Below are 13,308 nucleotides of genomic sequence, written 5' to 3' on the forward strand. Positions count from 1 at the left end.
ACAATTACGGCTCACACACGCGCGAGAGTATTTCTTCTTACCTCCGTTAACCATTGCCTCGTAGTCGGAGTCCTGGCTCTGGCTCTCTGCTGTTGTACTGGAAATAAGAATCTTAAAGCTACGTATTTTCTGCAACGTCGGGCGGCTGTGGAGAAAAATGTGTATTATGTTAATAGCAGGCGAGTGTTTCGCTTCCGCTAAATTTTACAAGTAATGGCGTCGTTGGCTCCATCGGCTGCAACGATTGTTGAACTGTAAATTACTCAAATGCCGGTTAATTCAAGGAAGGTGGACATGAAATCGGGATCACCTCTTACAAATTAAAAGTGAACAATAATATTAAATCAATACATTATTTGCTTAATTAGTACAAATATGCTTAAATTTGCCAGCACTCGCAAGATGTCCGTCTACACACAACCAAGACAAGAGAAGAAGTGACGACGACCAAAAAATTAACAGAAGAGCGCACCTTGTCGTCTCTTTAGATCATTTTGCTATATTTCTTTGCCCTCGAAACTTACACAGAGAAATTATTATAATACGGATAAATGAGTAAATGTATATTACCCAATTTTTAAATGTATCTTCCTTATAAATACTGTCTCTTAAGTCTTTTATTATTATTATTATTTCGCTGGGGACGCTGTAGCCACTAATCAGATAAGGAGGTGGTTAACATTGTATAATTATTATCAATTGTAATAAAGAATTTTTTAAAGAAAAAAACATTCTAGGGGACAGATGAATTCAGAAGTTCTATAGTGCTCACAAGGGAACCTCCCCATCGCGCCCCCCTCAGATTTAGTTATAAGTTGGCACAGTTGATAGACCTTGAAAAACTGAACACAGATCAATCGAGAAAACAGGAAGAAGTTGTGTGGAACTATGAAAAAAATAAGCGAAATATACAAACTGAGTAGTCCATGTCCAAGATAGGCAACATCAAGGATAAGAGGCGCTCAGGAGCGTCGTGGTCGCGTGGTTGGCGTGAGCAGCTGCGGAACGTGAGGTCCTTGGTTCAAGTCTTCCCTCGAGTGAAAAATTTAATTTTTTGGAAGTGATTGTCATATTTATAAGAAAACCTAAATCAGGCATGGTAGAAGAATCTTTTTACCCATTCGCCAAGTGTACAAGTTAGGTGGGTCGACAACATATTCCTGTCATGTGACGCACATGCCGTCACCAGTGTCGTATAGAATATATCAGACGTGTTTTCCTGTGGAGGAATCGGTTGACCTATGATCTTGCGATCAAATGTTTTCGGTTCCCATTGGGGAGGCACGTCCTTTCGTCTACTAATCGCACGGTTTTGCGATGCGGTCGCAAAACACAGATACTAAACTTATTACAGTGAACAGAGGCGTCAATGAACGAAAGGACAGACCATTGCTTTGCGAAAATAAAGAAGGTAAAGTTTTCACGGGAAGACTTGAACCAAGGACCTCTCGTTCCGCAGCTGCTCACGCTGACCACGGTACCACGGCGCTCCTGAGCTCAAGCCATCCTTGATGTTGCTTATCTTCGGCATGGACTACTTCGTTTGTATATTTTGCTTATTTTTTTCATAGTTCCACACAACTTCTTCCTGTTTTCTCGACTGATCTGTGTACAGTTTTTCAAGGCCTATCCACTGTGCCAACTTATAACTAAATCTGAGGGGGGTGTGATGGGGAGGTTCCCTTGTCAGAGCCATTTGAACCACTCTGTTACCTTGTTTGCTAATCATTTCTGCATTCATCTGGCTTTCCTAAGACGCATTTGTCACACCACTCTGTTGCCCATTTCCCCTTACTACTGTGTACGAAGTCGCATCCAACAGAATCTCTAACCGTTAGAGACAAGAATCGCCTTCCAAAGTTTCACAGTGACCATTAGTTTCACGTGCAATTCTGCGATCCACACGGTAACCTCGTTGGGAGAAACAATCACGAAGTCAAGTTCGGGAAAACAGCGGGGCCATTCTACTCGTTCCGACGACCTCGGCGTAGCGTCCTCGTTTCACCTCAGTGGCTGTGCCACGCGGAGAGGGGCTCTTGGCGTAACACGGCGCGACGCGGCCGCTTGTGCATCTCTTTATGAATTATTGGCTGCGCGGCTCGGGCCGTGCACCGCCCTCTAAATTATGAAGCCGGTCGGTCGCGAGTTATGAATGTTTGATTGCGCTCCGGCCGTCGGCGCAGCCAGTAATGAAGCGGCGTCGCGAAGCCGAGCGCCGGACGGCGCACGGGCTGGCGGACACCGCTTCGCCCCGAGTCGGCACGGCCCCGTTCCGGTTGTTTATGTAGGACGTCATGATTAATTACGCAAATTCCTCGCCAGTTTTCTGCGTGGGAGGGGGGGGGGGAGGAGAGGGCTGTCGCACGGCGTCGCTTCCTGGCCCGCGCCCGCGCGCGGGGAGCCGCCGGAATCAAATAATGCAGATGAGGCCCGCCGTGGCATCTGAAATGATTACCGGCGGCGCACTGGCCGGCGGTGATGCATCGGTTGTAAACAAGCCCGGCTCGCACCGCCGATGCCGCACCTAGCGCGCGCGCACTGTGTTTTCCAGGGCGCACATCCGCCGGAACGGCGTTCGATAAATCATAACATGCGAGCTGTTTTGTTGCCGCGACGCGGGGCCTCACCCCGCGCCGGCGTTTGTAAATTTCCCGGCGTTGATGATGATTAGAGCCATAAATCATTGATGTCGCGGGGCAGAGATCAATGCGAGTGCACGCCGCGCGCATAAGACGCTTTGTTTGCAAGCGCGATGGCGACAACTCTGGCCGCGTCGCTGCACATCGGGGAGCGTTATCGCGTCGGTAATAATTATTCAGCAGTACGGTGCTCATTTTCATATCGCCTACGGCAATTATATGTGATGGTTTTCCCGGTCTCTTTTCTTGAATCCAATTTCCTGATTATTTGAACAGGGCTACGATGTCACACTGCGAGAATGCGTGAGAAAGGAGAACGGTCGGTTTTTACTGGAGTCGTTAATAATGACAGAGCAGTTTATGTCGCAATCTCTGGCCTAGTGATGTTCGCAGCTCTCTCTGTCTGCCTTGTCTGCTCAGCACCTGTTCAACGAGGAACAGACTAATGCTTCCCCCTCTGCATATAAAGCTCACAAAAAATTGAAGTATCCAGAAGACACGGTCTGACATCAGTGTAACTTCACACACGTACACGTCGTTAGCGGGTACGTAAATAAAATTGTTGTTGTTGTGGTCTTCAGTCCAAAGACCGGTTTGATGCAGCTCTCCATGCTACTCTATCCTGAGCAAGCTTCTTCATCTCCCAGTACCTACTGCAACTGAATCTGTTACGTGTATGCATCTCTTGGTCTCCCTCTACGATTTTTACCCTCCAAACTGCCGTCCAATAGTAAATAGGTGATTCCTTAATGCCTCATAACATGTCCTACTAACCGATCCCTTCTTCTAGTCAAGATATGCCACAAATTTCTCTTCTCCCCAGTTCTATTCAGTACCTCCTTATTACTTATGTGATCTACCCATCTAATCTTCAGCATTCTTCTGTAGCACCACATTTCGAAAGCTTCTATTCTCTTCTTGTCTAAACTCGTTATCGTCCATGTTTCGCTTCCATACATGGCTACACTCCATACAAATACTTTCAGAAAAGACTTCCTCACACTTAAATCTATACTCGATGTTAACAAATTTCTCTTCTTCAGAAACACTTTCCTTGCCATTGCCAGTCTACGTTTTATATCCTCTCTACTTCGACCATCATCAGTTATTTTGCTCCCCAAATAGCAAAACTCATTTACTACTTTAACCGTATCATTTCTTAATCTAATACCCCCAGCATCAACCGATTTAATTCGACTACATTCCATTATCCTCGTTTTGTTTTTGTTGATGTTCATCTTATACCCTCCTTTCAAGACACTGCCCATTCCGTTCAACTGCTCTTCCAGGTCCTTTGCTGTCTCTGGCAGAATTACAATGTCATCGGCGAACCTCAAAGTTTTTATTTCTTCTCCATGGATTTTAATGCCTACTCCGAATTTTTCTTTTGTTTCTTTTACTGCTTGCTCAATATACAGATTGAATGACGTCGGGGATAGGCTACAGCCCTGTCTCACTCACTTCCCAACCACTGCTTTCCTTTCATGCCCCTCGACTTTTATAACTGCCATCTTGTTTGTGTACAAATTGCAAATAGCCTTTTGCTCCATGTATTTTACCCCTACCACCTTCAGAATTTGAAAGACAGTATTCCAGTCAACATTGTCAAAAGCTTTCTCTAAGCCTGCAAATGCTAGAAACGTAGGTTTGCCTTTCCTTAACCTACTTTCTAAGATAAGTCGTAGGGTCATTAGTGCCTCACGTGTTCCAATATTTCTACGGAATCGAAACTGATCTTCTCCGAGGTCGGTTTCTACCAGTTTTTCAATTCGTCTGTAAAAAATTCGTGTTCGTATTTTGCAGCCGTGGCTTTTTAAACTGATAGTTCATTAATTTTCACATCTGTCAACACCTGCTTTCTTTGGGAATGGAATTATTATATTCTGCTTGAAGTCTGAGGATGTTTCGCTTGTCTCAAACATCTTGCTCACCAGATGGTAGAGTTTTGTCGGGGCTGGTTCTCTCAAGGTTATCAATAGTTCTAATGGACTCGCAGGACCTTGTTTCGACTTAGGTTCTTCAGTGCTCTGTCAAATTCTTCACGCACTATCATATCTCCCATTTCATCTTCATCTACATTCTCTTCCATTTCCAGATTATTGTCCTCAAGTACGTCGCCCTTGTATAGACCCTCTATGTACTCCTTCCACCTTCCTGCTTTCCCTTCTTTACTTAGAACTGGGTTTCCATCTGAGCTCTTGATATTCATGCAAGTGGTTCTCTTTTCTCCAAAGGTTTCTTTAATTTTCCTGTAGGCAGTATCTATCTTACCCCTAGTGATATACACCTCTAAATCCTTACATTTGTCCTCTAGCCATCCCTGCTTAGCCATTTTGCACTTCCTGTCGATAATATAAAGTTGGTATATCTGAGAGATACTGTGTGTTACTTTTATCTGAGATAATGACCTAAGCCAAAACAATTTACTAAAATGTGTACCAGCTCCAGGATTCCAACCTAAGTCTCCTCTTTTACTACACAAATGCACTGTCCATTACACCACACTGGCACTACAGGTCCCATAACTGAACGAACTATCTTGTACAGCTCCCTCACTGATACAAATTGCCACTCATTCCTCGGCCCACTAGTATTCCTCTTCTAAATCGAATCCTTATTGCCAAGCCTCTCTGGCGTTGGAATAGCTCTTTGACAATGAGTGAAATGGGGTTAATCCTGTCTGTACCAGACGCATGTGATACATTAATCATATTAACTTGGTGTTTCTCAGCCATCTTGAGCCTCTATGATAATAATGTAGTCCAAATCATCTACCTGCTAAGCAAGAGGGCCGGATTCGAATCCTGTCGCTGGTACAAATTTTAATTCAATGCTTTGACCTACATCATTATCATAGATAAAGGTGAGACTGAATATGGTTCCGGAACACCAGCTGAGGTACAGGCAGGATTAAGCCCATTTCTCTGATTGCTGAGATGCTACTACAATGTCAGAGAACTTTAGATATAATAACGTGAGTGTAGTAGAGGAATAGCAGTGGGCCGAGGAATGAGTTGGAATTTGTATCTGTGAGGGAGACGTACCACGGCAGTCTGTGCAGCTGTCGTAACCGTTGGTCGCACATGGCGTGACGAATAGCACATCTGCCTAATCAGCAGGAAATCAAAGTGCTAATCCCGGCTCTGGTACAAATTTTGATTTATTGCTTTGGCCTACATCATTATCACAGACAGAGGATACGTAAATGATTACAGTTACAAGAAAATGGCTCTGAGCACTATGGGACTTAACTGCTGAGGTCATCAGTCCCCTAGAACTTAGAACTACTTAAACCTAACTAACCTAAGGACATCACATACATCCACGCCCGAGGCAGGATTCGAACCTGCGACCGTAGCGCTCGCGCGGTTCCAGACTGTAGCGCCTAGAACCGGTCGGCCACCCTGGCTGGCGACTACAGTTCTGTCCTACAGGTCGAATGGTCACCAGAGTGCGTTAATGTTGTTAGTGTTAAATTTTGTGACCCGGTCTGGAACGATGCTCAGAGCTACTCCGTAACGATGTTGCAAACTTTCGCGGATGACGGAGAGCGGTAAGTGTCTCAATTTGATGTAAGGGGTCCTCGTCCGGGAACGACCGAGCAGACAGTTATAAGCGAAAAGTTTTCTGGTACCTCTGACAATGGCATATATGCATCGGTACTGTTGCTGCTAAGATTTTACGATAGGCACTGCCGACGAACATCTTGATGTAGAGGCAGTAACTCACCGAATCCAATACAGATTGCGTACTGTGTACTGACTTGAGCAAACCTGGTGTATAGTGTTCGTACTGTAGTAGACTGCAGACATTGTTTAGAAGTTCAAATACTCAGGTCGATCAGCTTTAATCAAATGGAGTTGTACCCGGTGACCGAACTAGACATGATTTTTGCGTGTGGGCAATCAAATGGAAGCAGCAGACAAGCTGACAAGCTTGCACTGCAGTTATTGCAAAAGTGGAAAGTGCTATTGATGTGCGGTTTTCACAGAATTGATTGATAGTCAGGGGCTCGTATTGTTCGCCAATAAACAGATTGTAGTAATACTTACAAGGGAATCTCCCCACCGGACCCCCTAAGATTTAGTAGCAAGATGACCCTGTGGATACCCCGTCAAAAACTGAACGCAGGTCGAGCATGGTAATGGGAAGAAGGTGTACTTAACCGCGAAAAAAACTCAAAATAGAAACAGTGAACGGTCCACGCTGAAGAAGTGCATTGCCGGCATGGTAGCTCAGCGGGTTCGGTCAGAGGCTTAGTTGCGCTCTGTAGTAAAAATCTGAGTAAAAGAATCGCCCGCATCTCGTGGTCGTGCGGTAGCGTTCTCGCTTCCCACGCCCGGGTTCCCGGATTCGATTCCCGGCGGGGTCAGGGATTTTCCCTGCCTCGTGATGGCTGGGTGTTGTGTGCTGTCCTTAGGTTAGTTAGGTTTAAGTAGTTCTAAGTTCTAGGGGACTGATGACCATAGCTGTTAAGTCCCATAGTGCTCAGAGCCATTTGAACCATTTGAAGTGAAACAATCGACAGTGAACTTGAACTGGTGTTATGGAACGTCAGACCCTAACAAATAAAATCAACAATAAAGAACAAAATGAGATCAGCAAAAAAATGAAATAAAATAAAAAGTAAATGGTCACGGTGATGGATTGCAAAGGCGTCAAGCCGTATTTGAAACTCCCTCGTGCCATTTTTTTTTTTTTTTACAAAATTACGAATTGTCCGTCCGGCCATTGGAATGTTTCTTCTCCTTCTGTAGTCTTGGCAACTGTCACACTATGTATTGGTTATGAGTCATGTGATAAGAATACATTACCATTGCAAGTAAATGTGATGAATGGTGAGAGCAGGCGAGATACAACATAGACATGGCACAGAAATGAAAACAACAAATAAAGGAATGTGAACTATATTACAATAAAGGAATTCAAGAGTCAAAATTTTCAAAACGGAATACACCTTCAAAAACATTAAACACAAGTTCTGACAGAGTGCAGAGAAACTGCGTGATTGTGAAACTGTTGCGTTATGTGACAAACTATTGCGTTTTCATAATTTCTTTGGGAGTGAGCACATTCACATTCATACGAATACCTAAATCGAGCAAGGAGGTGCAATTCACTAACTGACCAGGCGTAGAAGTTAGGTGCATAGATAGGAGACTCCCATCATATGACACACGTACTGATACTAATGCCGTGTGTGACACACGAGACGTGTTTTCCGATGGAGGATTCGGTTGACATGTCGCTTTGTCATCAAATGTTTGCGGTTCCCATTCGAAAGCCACATCCTTCCGGCTGCTAATAGAGTAATTGCGCAGAATCAACTTTCATTGTAGGTCCCTTGCTCACAACCCGCTGTTGCAAACGGACGTTACACCTCGACGCACACACAAATTTGAATATAGCGAACAGGCGCGTCAATGTTAGGTCCGACAGTTCGTAATTTTGTTGAAAAAAAGAAAAAAGGCGCGAAGGAGCTGGAAAATAAAAAGGCACGAAGGGTCTTTGAACACTGCTCGCCCGTGCTGCAGTCCGACACCGCGACCACTTTTTTTATTCTTATTTTTTGAGAGCCAGATATCCGAGCCATTTTTTTAAAGAAAAGAGTGGAGTGGCCAGTTCTGACCCGGTGGAGACAGGGTGGGTAGGGGTCGAAAACTCGAGGCCTGGCACGATGCCTCCCCCTTCCCATCCGTGAATCACTCCCCTCTAGGGTTTATTTTTATTTTTACCGGGAACAGGGTAAGGAAAACATTTGTACAAGCATAAACACAACAGAAATGCCATTCTTCTGGCGGAATCAACAAGAGACATTACACTCGAAAAAGGCGAGCGAAAGTCTTTATTAACAATGTGTCGGAAAAAATTAATACTGAAGTAAGCTAATAGGTGTGAGGCAGTAGAGAAAAAAGGGAAGAAGGTCCGAGGTTATGATAAGACTTGCAGGCAACTGGCCGGCAGATGGAGCGTTGAGGCAGAATGGGCAGGGGTCAATATTAAAGGCCTGGCCACTGTGTCCCCAGCACTACCAAGAAGAACCGCCCGAAAGGAGGGTAGAAGCCAGAGAGTAGGGGACGGTAGAGTTGGGGGAACGACCAGCATGCTCTGGTATAGAGCATAGAAGAAAGGAGGCACGTGTCCATGCGCTTACTGCATTGTGGGTGACGTTATAGAAAGTAGCGCGGAGAGTCTCAGATGTCAGCAGGGGGGGGGGGGGGGGGGGAGTATCGTCCGCGTGTGGCACCATCCAGCTGAGCGGGGGTGACGTAAAGATCGCTTGCAGGTAATTCGCGAAGGTGCGGTATCGTAGTCGGTACTCGACTTCACTGTGGCCGGTTCGTAAGTGCTGCCAGAAGTCAAGGCGTGATTTGTCGCCATCATTATACATGTAGGTGATCGTCCACCCCTTGACCCATAATCGCATGATTTTTGGTAGCGGGGAAGTAAGTATCCTCAGGATGGATAAAAGTCCACGGGTCAATCGAATCCGACGGAGCGCGGAGGTAACAGGCAACGAACTGTCGCCGAAGGTTCCAGACGTCACTGGTGGCAGCACAAGTAAGTTTGAGGACATCGTCATCAATGAGGTGGAAAAATGACCAAAGCGGAGAATCAGTTAGTCAGATGGCGTGAAGATGTTGATTTGTGGCAAATTGTCCACATACGACGTGGTACCATGTTGCCCGGACGTTGGACGGAATGAAATGCTGGTGGATATGACGGCAAACCGTGGTTCACCGCGTCGATCGATGCCTGAGTTCGATGTTGTTGCCGGATATGTAACGAAGCAGTGGGGTGTACAAATCCTTAGGTCGAGTAGAACCCGCGTTCGGTAAGTGTGTGTAAGCATAACTGAAGTTGACGATGAAATCAGAAATATGCACGAGATGGTGCTTGATGTGTCCGACTGGTACTGGTGGCGTTATGGTCGCGGGCACAAGAATTTCCAGCAAGCTGCTCGTAAGGGAGGGCCCCCGTTCCACTGCTTGTGCATGGTGGAAATGTACAAAGACGCTCGTGGGGGGAGGGTAAGCGGTTCGCAACGAACCTTAAAGAGCGTAGCGGTCGTAAGAAAGTATCCGATAGGAGGCTGGAGGCTGCATTCAATAGTTGATAGCAGCGTGAGTACCTGTGCGATATGGACCATTCTGGACGCCACATGTTGATCGAGCTATTGGACTCTTTGTAAAGAATCGAGTTGGTGGAGGAGGTTTTGTCGCACCGCCGTGCTAATAATTTGGATTGTATGCCGAAAATTGATGGCAGCGGAGCAGCGCACAGTGGAGGTGACAATGATACCAAGGTATCGTAGTTGCCGTACACGCGGGAGAGGTGTTAAGTCCAATGGACATCGCCGTGGATTTAGCCCCATTCATGTTACTGGCCGCTGCAGTTCCGCACGATGATATCCAATGAAGCACCGTTTGTATTTCATTCCGTGAGCGGTCCAAGAGGAGGAGGTCGTCCGCTTACACCCGACACCGAAAACTGTGCTGTCGCAAAGTGAGACCAGAAAGGTGGCTCGTCAGACACGCGATGAGTGGCTCCAGGCGTATGGTGTAGAGTAGGGTCAAAAGTGGGCAGCCTTGCAGCATGGAACGCCGGATCGTCACTGGCCCCGCCACACGGCCATTGACCTGAATCAGCGATTCGGTGGTGCCGTACAGGCGCAAGATGACGTAGATAAAGACGGGTAGAAAACCCATTCTGCTTATTATTCAGAACAGAAAACGATGCCGCACCTAATCGAATGCGCTGTCAAACTCAATGGCAACCACCACGGCACGGAGTCTGCACACCGCTTCCAATGCAATTAAATCAGGACATTTTACTGTGGCCGTTTTTATATTAACTGAGCCACCCGGAGTTGTCTGTTCCGGGAATAGAATGCTAGGCAGGATCTTGCGGCGTCGCGCCGCCAGGAGTCGTGCAAAAATTTTATAGTCTGCGTTAAGCAGAGTCAAGGGACGGAAATGCGCGGTCGTCAGTGTCGGTTTGTGGATGGGTACATTAATTCCCGTGACAAAGAACGGCGGTACGGCGTTCCCCATCGTCGTCAGTTCATGACATATCGTCATCCCCCGTAAAGCCATTAGCGCGAGGAAAGCGTGATAAAAGTCTATAGGCAATCCGTCGACACTAGGTGACTTATTCAGAGCACCTTTGTTGATTGCAACGTGGACTTCGTCACGCGTAACTGGTTCCATCAGCTTGTCCGCTTCGTCGCTGGCGAGGGTGCGAATTACGTATGGTAACACAAACTCCTCAGCGCAGTTGTTGGTAGTCTACTCCTGGTACATTGTGGTCTACAAAGGCATCGACGATTTCGACCTGGCAAGTAACTTGCTGGGCACGACAGGTGTTGACCTCGGTGATGAGTCGTTGTTGTCGGTGTTTCTTATTTGAGGTGATATGATGCATGGTGGGATGTTATTGTTCCGCCGAATCTTGACGTCGGGTCAGTACCATCACCCCCTGCAGTCAACGGCGTGTCAACGTTACAATTTGTGCGTTGATCCTGCTGCGTTCCCTCTGTGTTTCAGGGATGGGCGGCTGGGCGTCCAGACCGCGGAGAACGGCGTAGAAATAGTCGGTAGTGTGCCGGCGCCACACAGCTACTTCCTTGCCATACTTAATCAATATACGTCGAATGGCAGGTTTGGCACATTCCAGCCACCAAGTCAAGGCTGTTCAGTACTTAGTCAAGCGACTTTCACAGGTGGCCCATGTCTCGGTAGCACGTTGAAGACATTCGGGATCATGAAGGTGGGTGGTGTTTAGCTTTCAAGGTGCACGACTGCGCCAGACTACTTATTGCGGGAGGAGAATGTTGGAGATGTAGGCACAGTGGTGCAAAGAGGCCAAGAGCGAAAGTTCTTTTCCTTGGAGTGCAGGTGTGAGTTCCTGAGAAACGTAAATCCTATCAAGACGGCTCTCAGAGTGAGTCGTCTGGTACTTATGTCCAGGTGGGTCACCGTGCCGAACTTCCCAAGTGTCGCGGAGCAACAGATCACGGACGAAAAGGCGCAGTTCTTGACAGGTGTTGTAGTGGGGTACTTGATCTTTAGAGTGCAAGACACAATTAAAATCACCCCCAAGCAAGTAATGGTCGCAGCGTCCAAGAAGCAAAGGGGCGATTTCTTCTGAATAGAAGAGTGCCCTGTCGCGTCTGCGGGTGGAGCCTGACGGAGCGCAAATGTTGACAATACACGTCCCCATGATGGTGACGACCATGCCTCTGGCGGATGGAAGGTATGTGATATCAGCCACCGGAATGCCTTCTCGGGCGTAGATGGATACGCCACGTCCCAGCTGGCCACCAGGGAGTTATATCCCGCGACGTCTGGAAGTGTGGCCAAGTGTACTTCACGTAGTAGTGCGATGTTGACGTCCGATGCCCATATCATTTCTCGCAGCAGCTGAATTTTCAAAAAAATGATTCAAATGGCTCTGAGCACTATGGGACTTAACATCTGAGGTCTTCAGTCCCCCTAGAACTTAGAACTAGTTAAACCTAACTAATCTAAGGACAGCACACACATCCATGCCCGAGGCAGGATTCGAACCTGCAACCGCAGCGGTCACGCGGTTCCAGACTAAATCGCCTAGAAACGCTCGGCCACGCCAGCCGGCCTGAATTTTCACGGGGAAGCTAATGGTGTTAGTGTTGATGGTCGCTGCTAGGTAGGTTTGGAGTCGTACCCCGTCATGGAGGGAACTCCATCAGTGGAGGGCGAAGAGGGGCCAGGCAACGGCGAGTCACGCTCTGCCGCACCTGACGGCGTTATAGGAGGCGTAACTAGGCTTCCGTCTGGGGCAACTCCGTCCTCCCCTGCGCGTGGTTCGGGTCTTCGTTGGAGTCGTCACTCCTCACCATTGAAGGCGCTGACGATGTGATGTTCTTACGTTCCACTTCGTTCGTAGGAGCGGAGGACGTCTCAGCGGCAGTCGCAACGGTGGAGTCAGTTGGATCAGGTGCACCTGGACGAGCCAGCAGAGAAGGCACCGGCACAGCCACAGCTAGCGTCATGCTTTCGTCATTCGTATCGTCGTGCAGGTTCTCCGAGGTTTCGTCGGACCGGACGGCCTCTGGAGCCTCGGTGCGAGCTGATCTGTCCTGTTCCGGGACCGTACGGCGCCTCCTCTTGCGCGTTTTATGTGAACGTTGATTACTTCGTACCTCTGTATCGGAAGACAGGAGGGAGTCTCGGCTGTCTGGGAGGAAGGCCGTCGCGGGAACGGTAAGTGAAGGGGCGTCCATATCATCGGCCGGGTGGGGATCGGAAGTCGTCGCTGTTAGTAGAATCGCCGGAGTAGCGTCAGGGTGCGAGTGCGACGGGTCGATTTGGGCTGTATCCTTAGCAGCAGGAAGAGTCACCGTTACATGGTCCGACGGACGGCGGCCGTTGGGAGGAGAAGAGTGCGCCCCGATGCATAGGTGATCGGTAAAACCGTCGTCTGAGTCGGAGGTGCCACGGTAGCCGCTGGCAATTGGGTGATTCGTCGCTGAAGACACTCATACCTGAGGTGGCCTTCCTTGCCGCACCCGGAGCAGGTCTTGGGTTGGCCGTCGTATACGACAGCCGCGCGGCACCCGCTGATTTGTAATACGGCACGTGGCGATGGGGATCAATGGTGATCTGTCGTACACTTTCAAGAACGGGAT

This window comes from Schistocerca serialis, chromosome 1 (genome assembly GCF_023864345.2).
Source record: "Schistocerca serialis cubense isolate TAMUIC-IGC-003099 chromosome 1, iqSchSeri2.2, whole genome shotgun sequence".
Taxonomy (NCBI): domain Eukaryota; kingdom Metazoa; phylum Arthropoda; class Insecta; order Orthoptera; family Acrididae; genus Schistocerca; species Schistocerca serialis.